The 15436-nt window shown below is 43.1% G+C and overlaps 1 long non-coding RNA gene across 3 annotated transcripts; it reads right to left on the bottom strand.

Annotated features, from left to right (window-relative positions):
• Positions 1-1097: 1097 nt before the first annotated feature.
• On the bottom strand, positions 1098-15426 carry LOC123334024. 3 transcript variants are annotated; one of them, XR_006551755.2, is made up of 3 exons: positions 15303-15426; positions 9715-9843; positions 1098-1682 (listed from the first exon to the last, which is right to left on the bottom strand). It is a non-coding gene; the product is annotated as an uncharacterized LOC123334024 (long non-coding RNA). The 3 variants fall into 3 exon arrangements; XR_006551754.2 differs by lacking the exon at positions 15303-15426 and adding an exon at positions 14827-15273; XR_006551753.2 differs by lacking the exon at positions 15303-15426 and adding an exon at positions 14962-15270.
• Positions 15427-15436: the final 10 nt, after the last annotated feature.

The raw sequence follows: 15436 nt of genomic DNA, 5'->3' as shown, positions 1-15436 counted from the left end.
GCTGCGGTGGAGACTCTATCAGCGAAGTCAGCACCTACAGGCTGACGAAGGTAGCAAACCGGCCTGTGCCTGGTGCCCCACAGTGAAACTCCCCTATCGGGCAACATCTGGGGCTGGTGAGTTTCTGCACGCTGTCTGCACTCCTACACGCTGTCAGTGACACAGGCATCCTGTGAGTTGAGGAGCTGTTTCTCGTGGGGCGGAAGCCTCTGCCTCACTCTCATCTCCATGTGATCCGAATTCTTCTCAGGGTTCCTATCACATGCTAGTTCTACTATGGCCAGGATGTCTACAATTAGCTTATACTCTTCAAAACCAAAAATGAAAAAAAAAATAAATAAAACACACTAAAATAAATAAAATCGGGAGTCCACTTCTGGCACAATTTTGACTTCTTGGCTTGTTTACCATGTGACAGTGTCGATCTGCTTTCCATCCTGCATTGCCATTTGCCTTCTTTGGTACCCTCTAGGCCAGCCTATTGACAACTATTCCAGAAAATGGCTGGACAGTGGATTGCCTGTCTTGAAAATTCATCCTCAAAACAATTGTTGAGGTGAAATAGTCTTGGGCCTTCCATCAGAAAAGATCAGCAATGTGCTTTGAAGCATCAGGACTGTCACCTCTCTTAACCTAACTAGGACCATGTTTCTCTCCATTTGTGTGACTCATCAACCTCTCAGACACTCCAGTTTCCACTCGGTTAGACTGCTTTGGGCTTAGTTGTGAGATGAAGACCTATTGCCAGAAGTTCAAGTCGGTAGTGATAATAAAACACCGAACCTCAGACAGAAAAGTGACATGGTATCTTACTTGCCAGGAATCAGCAACCACAGGACTGTAGTGATTTCCAAGATTCAGGATTTGCCGAGTGGTCCTAACTGCTAACAGCCAACAGAGGAAGGGGATTCCCCTAACCAGCCAGCCTATGCTGTGAAGTGCTGGGCAGAGTCTGCTCAGCCTATGCTGTGAAGTGCTGGGCAGAGTCTGCTAAGAATGATGGTTTGCCCATTTTTGTGGTTGGCCATCATTTTGGCAGGATAAAAATCCCCAACAGCCAGTTTACCCCACCAACCACCACTTAACAAAACACAAACAAAAACTTAGGTTTGTTTATTGAGAAGAAAACCAAAGCTCTGGACAGAAGACAGGGATAATGTCTTTGCATCCCTCGGGCCTAATGGTCTCAAAAAATATTTACTGAGGTCATTTGATTCCTGGGAGAGTTAATCATACATAATTTTCCAATCATTTCTGTCTTGGAACTGCCCTTGGAAGGCAAATCCTTGTCTTAGAGTACAACCAGGTAACGGATTGTGGCTGGACTAATTTTTTAATTGTTATAAAATGTGGTAAGGAGAGGAGAGAAACAGCAGGAGCCTGAGCCTCCCAAGAGCTTAGAATTCATTGATTGGTCACTGATGAGTTGTTAAAGATGTTTCTGTTTAAAACTTGATGGGAGCAGGGAGAAGGAAGGTCCAATATGGTCACCAAGATGACCAGAAATCCAAACGCTATGACAGGCAAAGCTCTTGAGCAAAAACATTGGGCAATAGGACTGGACTGTGCGTTTCTGAGGTCACGTCAGCAGTCTCCTGGGCTGCAGCTTTTGCTTGCTCACGGTGCAATTTGTTCAAGCAGTGCAGCTGGGGGCAGCAGCGCTTTGGATACAAAAGCGGCGGCTGGTGAAAGAAAATCAAAGTAATCCTCATTAAGTTCCTATTATCTTAAAACTTAGAAACCCTAATGAGAGACTTTCAGAGCAAGTGGAACAGCAGGAGGGCACATCTGATGGACGCTGTCTTCTGTGAAGATGTCACTGTTGCCCCAGGCCAGCTGTGTGCCCACATGCCTCGGAGCAGTTTCCCCAGAAGCAGCCAAGACAGATGGGGCACCCAGGACTCAGAAGCCACGGGGAGGAGCCCAAGAAGAAGGCCAGAAGTGACACTGGCATCCTGAGGGAGACCCTGGGCCAAAGGGCTGACTATCTTTAACCCTGCCTTTTGTTAGCTGTTCCTCAGAAACTCTGAACAGATGTAAATCTGAACAGATGTAACTCTGAAGGTCCCAGATTCTTTTAAGTGCAGTGATGCCTAAAGGAGGTCAAATTCCTTTTGAAGGACTCTCTCACCTCTACGATTCTCAAACTGTGTTCTCATCACATTTCAGGTAGAGGAACTTCTTGTGAGAAGAAGGAGAATGCTTATTCCCCCGGCAATGAGCAATTGCGAAAACACTTCTCTGTACACTTGGCAAATGGTTTCTGGCGTTTTCTGTGCAAACACTACATCTCCTTACCAGCTCTGCAGTGTGTCTGGGTACTGCACGGCCCAGTGGTCCACATCATCTCTCGGCCCTGAGCCAAGAGTGTGCCCGGCAGCGCTTAGCACCATACAGGGAGTCTACGGGGTCCTCCAAACTCCCTCCTACGAGAGCAGGGCAGGAGATTATCAGGTGGCAAGTCACAGTTGTTAGGTATTGTTATTATTATCCTGATGTGTAATAAATCTGCATGGTGCAGTAAATTAAAGCAAGGCTCTGTTCTCACTTTACACACTGCCAGTAGTTTTATTGTAACAGCTTGAAGACCTGCGTTTCCCTTTTTAGGCAGAGAAAAGGAAGCTGTGAAATGTTAAGATAGAACAAAAGGATACGTGAATGTAGTCTGCCAGACAGGTATTGGACAGAAGCCAGCTCATCAGGACAGCCAGCATCTAACATATCTATGCTCAATGGTGTTCGGGAACTTTGGGGCCTTACAATGCCCACAAGAATTCATTCGAATTCATTTTCATATCAATGGATCTGTATTCGGCAAAGAAAGACAGTGCTTTCTTTCCGTGATAAACCTGAGTTGATTGTAGGATCACACAAATTGGTTCTGGAACTCATTAAAGTCAGCAAATGAGCATTAGTGAGATAGCTGTGTAGGCTGAAATCGTGATAATCTGTTCATTTTGGCAATTATGGCTCGAAGGGTGAAGAGAGAGGTGGTGAGAAACGCTACAACTCCCAGCAACAATATTACGATGCATTTCAGGTGCCCGTTCTGTGATGTACAAGCCCTGGCTTTTCTTCCTTTACACCATGCACCTCAGTTCTGCAAGAGACAAGGGAAGGGCTTGAGAAACACTTCCCGTCTACACTTTGCCAAGTCCAAAGCCCAGGCCAAGGCCTTTAATCATATCCCCAGCATACCTGACACCTAACGAATTTTTTTTGTCAAGAGTCTTCCTCTTTGGTAGCAAATCTATTGTTATTCCTTGTTTTAGAATTTAGCCTTTACTTTCGAAATTCAAATGATTAGTCATTCAAGATTTCTTAACTCTCTGGTTCCAGGGCCTTCCATTTAGCTTTTTCTCCTTTTGCACTAGGTTCATAGGCTACTTTCCCCTAAACTAGGCATACTGTGTGCTGGTGCTCTGCTCTATGTCTCATTGAGTCTCCTGAGTGTTTATTAAGTTCTCGAGTGGAAGCAGTGACCGATTTTATTTTCTTGGGCTCCAAAATTACTGCTCATGGTGACTACTGCTGTGAAATTAAAAGACGCTTGCTGTCGAAAGGAAAGCTATAACAAACCTAGACAGCGTATTAAAAAGCAGACACATCACGTTGCTGACAAAGGTCCATATATTCACAGCAATAGTTTTTCCCATGGTCATGTACAGAGGTGAGAGTTGAACCGTAGAGAAAACTGAGTGCCAAAGAATTGATGTTTTTGAGCTGTGGTGTTGGAGAAGACTCTTGAGAGTTCCTGGACTGCAAGAAGATCAAACCAGTCAATCCTAAAGGAAATCAACCTTGAAAGTTCCCTGGAAGGACTGCTGCTGAAGCTCCAATACTTTGGCCACCTGATGCGAAGGGCCAACTCATTAGAGAAGACCCTGATGCTGGGAAAGGTTGAAAGCACAAGGAGAAGGGGGTAGCAGAGGATGAGATGGTTAGATGGCATTACTGACTCAATGGACGTGAATTTGAGCAAACTCCTGGAGACAGTAGAGGACAGAGGAGCCTGGTGAGCGATATAGTCCATGGGGTCGCAGAGTCAGACACAACTTAGCGACTCAGTGACTGAACAACAACAGAGTATATAGTTGATACTCATTATGTAAATGGTAATTAATTAATGTTCCAAAGAGTCATATATAGCTCATTCTACAGCTAGCAGCTCTATTCCCCTAGTTTACCATCATATCTGTATTGCCCTGCAAAACCGTGTACTCCTCATGACTTTCCAGCCCAAAGCAACTGACACCCTTGGTAATCCCCTTGGCAAAACCCTAGTTCACCCTTTTAGTCCTCCTTAGAAAATACCACACTTTCCCTTGAATCTCATTTATTAACAGCAAGCACTAAGACAGGAAACTTCATTCTCTGAGTTTGAGTAATCTCATGAATCCTATTTTATTTCTTCTATGTTTTCCCCCTAATACATTCTACCTCTGGCTAATCTGTAACAAGCCTAATCAGTACGAACTCTGGAAAAGCTGAGATCATAATTTCCGAATCTGGTTTGAATTTGGGATTTGCTCCCTCAAGTCAAACTTAATATTGTCCATGTACTAGAAGTGGGTTTTCTACTTTCTGACCTAAAACTAATAGTTTTTATGCACAGTTTAGGATCTGGCTCAACTAATTATTAAAATAGAAAGGAAATTTCCAACCCTTTCCCTGGCCTTTCTCCTATCTTACCACAGCTCCCCTCCCACCCCAGCACACACACACACCCCCCACCCCACACACACCCCCACACACACCACTGGAAATGGGAAAGATGGAGTCCTTGCTTGAATTCCCCTTAGATTGTATCATTGTTTTGAAATGATTGGTTCTTATCCAGAAGCAGACAGGGACAGAGTAAAGAGTTACTGTTTTAGCTCAGCCATATAAAGTAGTACAGATCCCAGGCTTTAATCTTTCTATAAGACTGCTCTGGGATATGTTCTTCTTTCTAATGAATAAACAGTCATGTTAACAAATATTTACCAAATGCTTATTTTGTTCCCAGTACTGTATTATTCATTTTGTTATTTGATTTAACTTAACTCTTATCCTTTAAGGTAGCACTGATGTTTTCATTTTCATAAATGAGGAAGCAACATTTAAGTTAAATTTAAATATTTAATATTTTAAATATTTAAAAATATTAGGTGGGATAGATCCAAGATGATTAGAACCAGAAGACTGATGATGGTGACTCCCACTTACCTCCCCACAAATCAATTAGAAGAACATTCATGGGCTGATCCTGCACTCTTTGAACCATTACTATGAAGCTCCTCACTACCCCCTCCAGGTGGGGACACAGTTTTGAGGGCGTTAGCCTGCTGTGGCCACCTTTACCTGTCAAAGCAATAAAGTTACTCTTTTCTACTTCACCCCTACCCCTCAAATATTAGGTGGCTCATGCTGAGGAGTAGAACCAGAGTTTTGGATTCCAGGCCTACTGTTCTTCACATTTCACCATGTTTCTTCTTGTCCTATTTTTAACTTTGTGCTAATAAAATTCTATATGCTAGAACTGTAACTCTCTGTACAAGGTGGTTACTCTTAAGTAACCTACAGAGGACAGACATCTGCATGTTACTTGAGTACGTACCATTCTGATGAAACCCCACCCTGGAGATGGCATTGACTCCTGAGTAAATACTCACCTAGTAAATACTCAAGTAATACTTCATAAAGGTTTACCCAAATTTCTCATGGAAATTTGGAGCTTAAGACATCTCCAAGAGTGGGTCCGAGTGTTGTGCATCAAGGGAAGGAATAGAAAGCCTGATGATACTATGAGATGCTGGTTGGGTGTTCCTTTATGTCATAGATAATGGGTCTAAGTCATATTACTTTAATTTGTTGTAAGCGGTATTGAAAGTGACATGAAAATGGGGGGGTGGGGGTGGAATCTCTGCCTAGATATTTTTTTCTATTTTTTAAGATGTTTGGTTAGCAAATAATGATTTATTTTTCCTGTAAAAACAGCTAGTATTTTTTATTTTAGGATTTACCGTGTGTCAGTTACCATTGTAAATGTTTATGTATTATTTAATCTTCACAACAACTCTATGAGGAAAATTTTACATACACAGATACTGAGGCTCTGAGAGGGGAAGTAATTTGTCCAAGGTCACATAGCTGGTAAGTTGTAGGGTCAGAATTTGAAGTCACACTCTGGAGCGTGACTCCAGAGCCTACATGTTTCATCCCACTTAGGGTTTCCAGATAAAATACAGGATGTCAAGTTAAATCTGAATTTCAGATAAACAAACCCTAAGTATTGCATGGAACATATTTACACTAAAAATACATTGGTTGTTTATCTGAAATTCAAATTTAACTGGACATCTTGTATTTTTATTTGCTAAACCTAGCAACCCTAACCACATTCTTCTGCCTTCTTAAAAAGGCATACATATGTCTGTATCTATACAGGTTGCTTAATTTGTGGTTTACATATGCTTGAGTTTTGTTACAGAATAGGAAATGATGTTAACTCATCCACAAACTAGAACAGGCCTCTTGGATTCCTCTTCCTTCCATTTATTGAAGGCTGGGTTGGTCTGGGGCCAGCCTTTCCTCTGATAGGGTGGTTAAGTGCAAGCTTTTCTCTATTGATAAGAGAAGTCTCTGCCTACGGTTGGCACGTTCTGGCCTCCTGCCTACATCAAATTTTCTCTTCAGAGGCCAGAAGTATCCTGCCTGGTGCTCACCCTTACTTGCTTGCTGCATAAATCTTAGATTCTCTGTTGGAGTTTTAGAGTTGCATGGTTGAGTAGCTGCCTCCTCCCAGATGATGATGTTCACAGAAAGAAATGGAAAAGGATGAGCTGGCTTATCAGAAAACTTAGCAGAAAGGGACACTGCACATCAAATCTGTTGTGTAAAACAATAAATAGGCAATATACACACCACCAAACACTCATGTTTATCTGGATATCCACGGATAGATGAATAAAGAAAATCTGGTGTATGTACATAAAATGGAATATTATTCAGCAATAAAAAGAAGGAAATCTTCCCTTTTGTGACAATGTGGATGGATCTAGAGGGCATTATGCTATGTGAAGTATGTGAGAGAACGACAAATACTGTATGATCTCTCTTATACTTGGAATCTAGAAGAAAAAAAAAAACCTCATAGATACAGAGAATAGATTGACAATTGCCAGAGGTGGGAGAAATGGGTGAAGAGGGTCAAAAGGTTAAAGAAAAATTAGATGTTGTCTGACTAGCATACAGCTCATCCCTCATGTGATTCACTACACAAGTTGGACAACATCTGCACTGGTCTATGCCTTACTCAAATAGACAGGTTTACTGACCACTTGCTCATATGTCAGAACAATATGAAGTAGCCACAAAATATTCTAAATGTTTACTCTCATTTTCTGTATTTATCTAAAGGTCAGCTGGTGCTACAGTCTGAATGTTTGTATTCCCCCAAAATTCTTACGTTGAAATCCTAATTCCCAAGTAACACGTCCAAGGTCACACAGTTGGTAAGTGGTAGGGTCAGGATTTGAAGTCACACAGTGTGACTCCAGAGCCTACATGTTTAATCACACTTAGGGCTGCCAGATAAAATACAGGATGCCAAATTAAATCTGAATTTCAGATAAACAAACCCCAAGAATTGCATGGAACTTTACACTAAATATATATTTGAGGTGGGCACTTGGGAGGTACTTAGACTTCGAGGGTAGAGGCCTTGTGAATGGAATTAGTGCCCTTATGAAAGGGACTTCCCTGGTGGTCTAGCAATTGAGAGTCTGCCTGCCACTGCAAGAGATACGGGTTCCGTCCCCGGTACGGGAAGACTGTACGTGCGATGGAGCAACTAAGCTCGCACACACCACGATACTAAAGCCTGCATGCCCTAGAGCCCACGCGCTGTAACAAGAGAAGCCACTGCAGTGAGAAGCCTGTGTGCTGCAACTAGAGAGTAGCCCACTCACCACAACTACAGAAAGCCTGCACAGCAATGAAGACCCTGTGCAGCCAAAAAAAAGACATGCGAGAGAGATCCCCTGCCCCTCCCACCAGTTGAGGATACAGCAAGAAGGTGCCGATAAGAACCAGAAAGAAGGCCTTATCCAGAACACGAGCATACTGGCATTGTGATCTCAGTTTCAGTATCTAAAACTGTGAGAAATACATCTCTGTTGTTTATAAGCTATCCAGTCTGTGATATTTTGTTATAGCAGCCTCAGTGAACTACAACTGGTATTAAGCAATTCTGTGGACCAGCACCAGTCTGTGGGCCACACTTTGGACAGCACTAATACAGAAAAGATCAACTTAGCACATAACTAAAATATACAGATATGCTAATGATTTAGATGTTTGGCTTGTATTCTCTCTCCCTCCCTCACCCACTGCCCCCCCTCACTCTCTCTCCACACCACACACACACACACCCACACACAAACACAGAGACATACACATATTCCTGAAATATTTACTGAGAAACTACTATATGCCAGGTACTTTTCTAGGTTCTGGAAATATGGCAATGAACAAAACAGATCAAATGCCTGTCCTCAGGAAACTTCGATTCTAATTCAACCAATGTTCTGACACTCAGAGATCTGAGTTCCAGCTCAATTTCCCACCAGTTAATAGCTCTGTGTGCGTGTGCATGCTAAGTTGCTTCAGTCATGTCTGATTCTTTGAGACCCCATGGACTGTAGCCCGCCAGGCTTCTCTGTCTGTGGGATTCCCCAGACAAGAACACTGGAGTGGGTTGCCATGCTCTTTTCCAGGGGATCTTCCCAACCCAGGTATTGAACCTGCATCTCTTATATCTCCTGCACTGGCAGGCAGGTTCTTTACCACTAGCACCACCTGCTAAGCCCTAATAGCTCTGTACTTCTCTACAATTCTTGTAATCACCCTGAACTACTTTCCCTAATTCAAAATGAGACTGATACCTAGCTTAATGACATTGTTGGTAGGATTAAATTAGGTACCGTGGAATCATTTGGAAAACTGTAAAATGATATACCAATGTCAGGTCAGAGTTTAACCCTGTTTCCTCCTTGAAGGCAAGTACCATATTTTTTCTTTCTTTGTATACCTGGTAACAAGTGTAAGTGTTTAGCAAGGAGCAAGCATTTGGTTAAGGCTTATTGAATAAACAGATATAAGGTCCTACACATGTGAATTATGTTTTTTGTGTGTAAAACATAGCACCTGCTGTTCAAATCCTTAAAACCACTGCACCAACAGGAAAAATATATTTGGTACTGTGGAACAGAGCAAACGTTAATTCTATTCTCAGGTTTCAGGTTTCTAAGAGTTAAAGATCTAAAAATACATTTTCTAAACAATTTTTAGATGGAAACCTCTTTTTATTGATTTGTATCACCATCTGAATGGGTCTTATAGGCCTTTTCCATAAACTGACCCTCTGAGTAGCTAAGCTGATCCTGCGAGTTCCAAGCATGCCCATGTTCTCTAGGATTACGAGTTAGAAGTGACTTGTAAAACCACCCTGTAAAAGGTGGGAAGCATTTGGAAGAAACTCTCAGCAAATAGTAACATGAAAAGAAATACAGTCTGTTTCTTTTCAAAAGTTGGAATTTCATATTAGAAAACCTCCTCGTTTTGTTTTTATTTTTAATTTTAAGATCAGTTTACTAAGTTCAATGATGAAAGCTATCAGAAGAAGATTTTCCTAAAAATTATTTTTTCTTGGAAAAAAAGGAAAATCACTACCTTCTCAGCATAGCCACTGAAGCTGTGGCAGTCAGAACGCTCGAGGACAGGGGTAATCCATCAGTTGGTTAAGGCCGAGTCAGGGTCAGCAGGAATGTAGCCTAGATCCTCCTCATCCTCCTCCGGGTCCTGGAACAAAGAATCATCCACCTCCATATCATTTCTGACATCCTCCAAGAACAGGGTATCAAGATGTGTCAGGATTATTAACTATTTTGAATGGCTGTTTCCCATTTCATTACTTTTTTCCTGCTTGTTCTTCTTTCCTTCATTTCTTTTTAATTTACAAGAGTTCTTGGCCTTCCAACTTAAGAAATTCTCAATTGTCACATCAGTGCTTTTGGCTCCTTCTGCTTCTTTTTCTCTTTGTTTCTTCCAAGGTATAAAGACATTCTCTTTTAGGGCTACTGATACTACACTTAGAGTTAGGGAGCATGAATGTTCTTCTAGAACTCAATTCACAGGTTACTTGAGGAGTACCTCATATATATCAGGTACAAGACCAACACTAAAAGGGGCTATGATACAGAAAGCAGTGATCTGTAAGAGGGAACATTTTGTAACAGCAGTACAATGAATGCATAAAATAAATGACAAGGCAACTTATGAGTACCACAGGTGAGGTTAAAAACAGAAATTGTAGGGAATTCCCTAGCTGTCCAGTGGTTAGGACTTGGTGCTTTCACTGCCAGGGCCCAGGTTTGATCCCTAGTCAGGGAAATAAGCCATGCAGTGCAGCAAACAAACAAACATCAACACCAACAAAAACCAGAAACTGTATTTAAGAGGAGAGGAACAATCAGAAACGTTTCCAGGTACAAACTGTTATGTAAGACAGGCCTTCAAGAATTTCAACAGATTTGGGGTCTGGAAGAAGAAATGGGAGGCACAGTTCCAGGCAGAGACAATTTACGCAAATGAGTTAGCTGCTTTGTAAAAAGTTGGTAGGAAATATAGCAAGCAGTTCAGTTTTGCTTGAGAACCAGCACTCTATTATGTAAAGGGGCAGTGCAGGGTAAGGCTGAAAAAGGGGGATGGAGACATTCAACTGGACAAATGTCAGATTAAGCAGTTTTACCTAATTTGACAGGAAACTACTGATAATTTTTAAAATAGGGTGGAGCCGTGATCTGGCCACTGCTTTACGGAGATGGTTCTGGCAAGAACACCAAATGGATCGAAGGGAAAGCAACTAAGCGGAAGACCAAATAGGAAACTACAGCAAAAGTCTAGATGAGAGGTAACCAGTAGCTGACCGAGGGCAGTGGCAATGGGGACACAGAGGCAGGGGCGGATGGAAAAGACACTGGGTAGGAAAGGTCTATAACTGTCTGTCTAATACAGTACCCCCCAGCCCCATGTGGCTATCTAAATTGAATTTATATACACTAAAGTTATAAACTTTGTTACTGGTGTGCTGTAGTCAATGGGGTCACAAAGAGTTGGACATGACTGAGCGACTGAACAAGTTATAAAATCCAGTTCCTCAGTCAATGCTCGATAGCCTCATGTGACTACTGTATTAGATATGCGGATAAAGAACATTCTCATCACAGCAGAATGTTCTATTGGATGGTGTTGATCACTGCACTTTGGGGGTCAGTTGGGTGCAGGGATGGGGAAGATGGATTAAAGGTGGTTAAAGTTTGGTGGATGAATGACTGAGAAAGATAATGCCAGGAGCAGGAAAGCGGAAGTAAGGAGGAAAGATGTTTAGTTTCTGTCAAAAATCAGACAGGACGAAGTACCTACACAAATGCTCGGGTGAGTAAAGCAGGGCAAAAGGGACTCTTCCAAGGCTCATAAAGCCACACAATCCCCTGCTCTCAACCTCCCCCAGGTCAGTGGATCACAAGGACTGTGACAAGACAGGAGCCCAAGAGTCTGGTATTCCCTCAACTCCGAGGTACCTGCCTGGACCTCATTTCTCACAGACACCTCACTCACCCTTTCCCATGCTCAATTCTTGGAAAGTCCCCTTGCTTCCACTTACTTGATAGCTTCCTCTTGAACTAATCTTTCCTACAGGGACCACCAAACCATTGACCCCACTGCTTTTTTACTTGCTCTCTGGGAACCCACTCCAGTATTCATTTTTGCCTGGGAAATCCAATGGACAGAGGAGCCTGGTGGGCTACAGACCATGGTGTCAGAAAGAGTCAGACATGACTTAGCGACCAACCGCAAAACAGCTGTTCCCTCCCAGCTTAGATTCTAAGATCTATCACTATAACTACTCCCTGCCTTATACTCCTCCCCTTTTCAGGACTTCCATCAGCAAAACCCAGCCCTGGCCAAATCTACCTCTCCTTCAACCCCGCAAGCTATGGAATGTGGCTGGAGAAAAACCATACAACCTTGCTGAGTGGTCTCACTCAAATATAGGACCACCAACTCAAGAAGACCTTCAGCCTTGTCCATACTACACTTCCACTCTTGGAGGGAATTCTTTCTCACTTCTTCCATCTTTCTCACAGCTTCCATCTCATAAACCCAACAGCCCTTCCCCACTCATAGCTTTCTATTACTAAGAATAAAAGAAAGCTCAACAGCCCTCATCTACCTTATCAAACCCACGGAGGCAACTTGCACAAAGAATATTTGGTACAAACTGGGAAAAGAAGCACACAAACTTTGTATGTGTGCATGTGATGATACGGAGGATTTTCTAAAAGGCACTGACTCTGCAGATGGAGGAATTAGAAAAGGTGCCCCTTCCTCCAGGTTGATTTGGCCTCAAAACTTGGTTGGAAAAACAGAGGCTGGATTTCAGCTCCCACATGCTTCCTGGACAGACATGGCCTGAATAAGCCATCACCAAATTTACCACCTGACCTAACTGTGTTTGTGCCCATAAACATTGCCTACTCTCCTAAAATACTGTCCTTGCTCCTATCCACAGTCAACTCCTCCACTTCTACGCTAGTCCCATTGCTTCTCACCCACTGAAGGACAAAGCTTTCTCTAGCTGACCCCTCTTATCTTCTGCACCATCACCTTTACCTCTCTAAAGGATCATTCCAGCATACCAACATAAGGAAACAACTCCTATCTTTAAAATACCTCCCCTAAATAACAAGTGAACTAAAGAGCCTTTTGATGAAGGTGAAAGAAGAGAGTGAAAAAACTGGCTTAAAACTCAACATTCAAAGAAAACAAAGATCATAGCATCCAGTCCCATCACTCCATGGCAAATAAATGGGGAAACAATGGAAACAGAGACAGACTTTATTTTCTTGGGCTCCAAAATCACTGCAGAAGGTGACTGCAACCATGAAATTAAAAGACGCTTGCTCCTTTGAAGAATGGCTATGACAAACCTAGACAGCATATTAAAAAGCAGAGACATTACTTTGCTGACAAAGGTCCATCTAGTCAAAGCTATGGTTTTTCTAGCAGTCTTTTGGGGGCTTCCCTATAGCTCAGATGGTGAAGAATCTGCCTGCAATGGAGGAGACCTGGGTTTGATCCCTGGGTCAGAAAGATCCCCTGGAGAAGGAAATGGCAACCCACTCCAGTACTCTTGCCTGGAGAATCTCATGGACAGAGGAGCCTGGCAGGCTACAGTCCATGGGGTCGCAAAGAGTCACACACTACCGAGTGACTAACACTACTACTATTACTATGTACGGATATGAGAATTGGACCATAAAGAAAGCTGAGTGCCAAAGAATTGATGCTTTTGAACTGTGGTGTTGGATAAGCCTTGAGAGGCCCTTGGACTGCAAGGAGATCAAACCAGTCAATCCTAAAGGAAATCAACCCTGAATATTCATTGGAAGGACTGATGCTGAAGCTGAAGTTCCAGTACTTTGGCCATCTGATGTGAAGAACTGACTCATTGGAAAAGATCCTGACGCTGGGAAGGATAGAAGGCAGGAGAAGGGGAGGACAGAGGACGAGATGATTGGATGGCATCACTGACTCGATGAATATGAGTTTGAGCAAGCTTCAGGAGATGGTGAAAGACAGGGTGAAAGCTTCAGGTGAAAGACAGGGAAGCCTGGCACGCTGCAGTCCATTGGGTTGTAAAGAGTTGGATACAACTGAGCGACTGAACAAAGATCCCAAGTACTCCTCTCTCTCAGTGGATCCTGAGGGCAAAGGTCCTCAAGAGCTGCTTAGACTTGCTATGAACACTTTTCTTCCTCACCTCCCATCTCTTGTTAACACACCCTAATCAGACTTCACTGAAACTGCTTTTCTCAAGGACATCAGCATCCTTCATCAGGTCAAATGCAGTGTTCAAACCCTCAGTCCTCACCTTATTTATTTCAACAGTATTTGATAAGGCTGATCACTCCCACTTTCCTGAAACAATTCTCTTATCTTCCAACACTCCACCCTCTGCTGGTGTGGCTCCTATCTGGTAGTTCCTTCTCCTCTTCTACAGAATTTCCAAAGGTTGGAGTTCATTTTGGTCCTCTCCACTAGCTACTCTCCCTCTTAAGTGATTTTATGTAAGACCTAAGGCTTAAAAAGCATCTATGTGCTGATGATTTCCAAATTCATATCTTCAGACTCATATATCCATACAATTGTTTACTCAACATCTCCACTTGGATGTAGAACAAGCACTTTATGTAACGTACGAAACAGAATTCCTACTTCCCCCATTCCAAATTTTCTTCTCTTTAAATCTTCTCCAGCTCACTAAATAATACCACCACTAACTCACCCTTTAGGTCCTGAACTTAAGAATCAGCCATGAGCTTTTTGTTCGTTCACACATTCTCTGCCAAATCCATTCCAATTCAAAGTGTATCTGAATACATACTAATACACCCCTTCCTCGCCTTCTCTGCTGCCATCCTAGTCCAAGCGACCACAAAGCGCTTCCTCACTGGTCTCCTTGAAGACATCTGTGCTTCCCTGTTGTGTATTTTACACATAATAGCAAGAGTAACTCTTTAAAATGTGAACGAGATGCGGTCATTCCTCTGCTCACCCTCCCATGGCTTTCTGTTGCTCTTAATAACAGCCCATAAGGCTCCATAGGATCTGACCTCCCCCATCACCTCTCTCAACCTACTACTGCTCTGTGGCTAGCTGATTACACTCAGCCATACTAGCCTTTTTTGTTGGTCCTGCAACATGCTGGGCTATCCCTACCTTTGCGTGTACAGCCGAGGTTCTTTCAGCTTGGTAGACTCCCATCCGTTTCCCCTCCCCTCCCGAGGTATTTGCTAGGCTTATTCCTTCATGTCATAGCGTATGTGATTATAGGGCTCCTCTGAGGGGCAATACCTGGCCATCTATGAAGTCATCCTATTCCTGGTTTTATTTTTCTTCACTCCACTTATCACTTTCTGAAATTTTTATTTCTTTGTTGTCTCTTCTCTCCCACTAGAATGCAAGCTCCATAAAGGCCTTTACTTCCATTATTCTCTGTGCCTAGGACAGTGCCTGGTACCTACTAGATGCTCAATTAGTACTTGTCAAATGGTCGTATTCCCTCCAAAATTCTTCTCCTCCTGAATCTTCGAACCATTTCTCATTTCATTTCCGGCCTCCCCCCTCCACTACCCAGCCCAAGCTAAAAGCCGAAGCTCCCCACTCCTCCCCCGCGGCGTTCTTAGCTTTTCCACCTCCTTCCTGCGCGGCCCCTTTAAGCGGACTCCGGAAAGCCGTGGAGAAGGCGGGGCCGAAACCTTGCCGACGCCGACTCGAAGGGGCGGGGCGGAACTTGGGGGCGGGGCCTGCGTGCTGCGTGCGTGCGCGT

This window comes from Bubalus bubalis, chromosome 6 (assembly GCF_019923935.1).
Source record: "Bubalus bubalis isolate 160015118507 breed Murrah chromosome 6, NDDB_SH_1, whole genome shotgun sequence".
In the NCBI taxonomy this organism is placed as follows: Eukaryota; Metazoa; Chordata; class Mammalia; order Artiodactyla; family Bovidae; genus Bubalus; species Bubalus bubalis.
The sequence above is the reverse complement of the archived record's forward strand: the minus strand, read 5'-3'. Positions and strand labels throughout refer to the sequence as shown.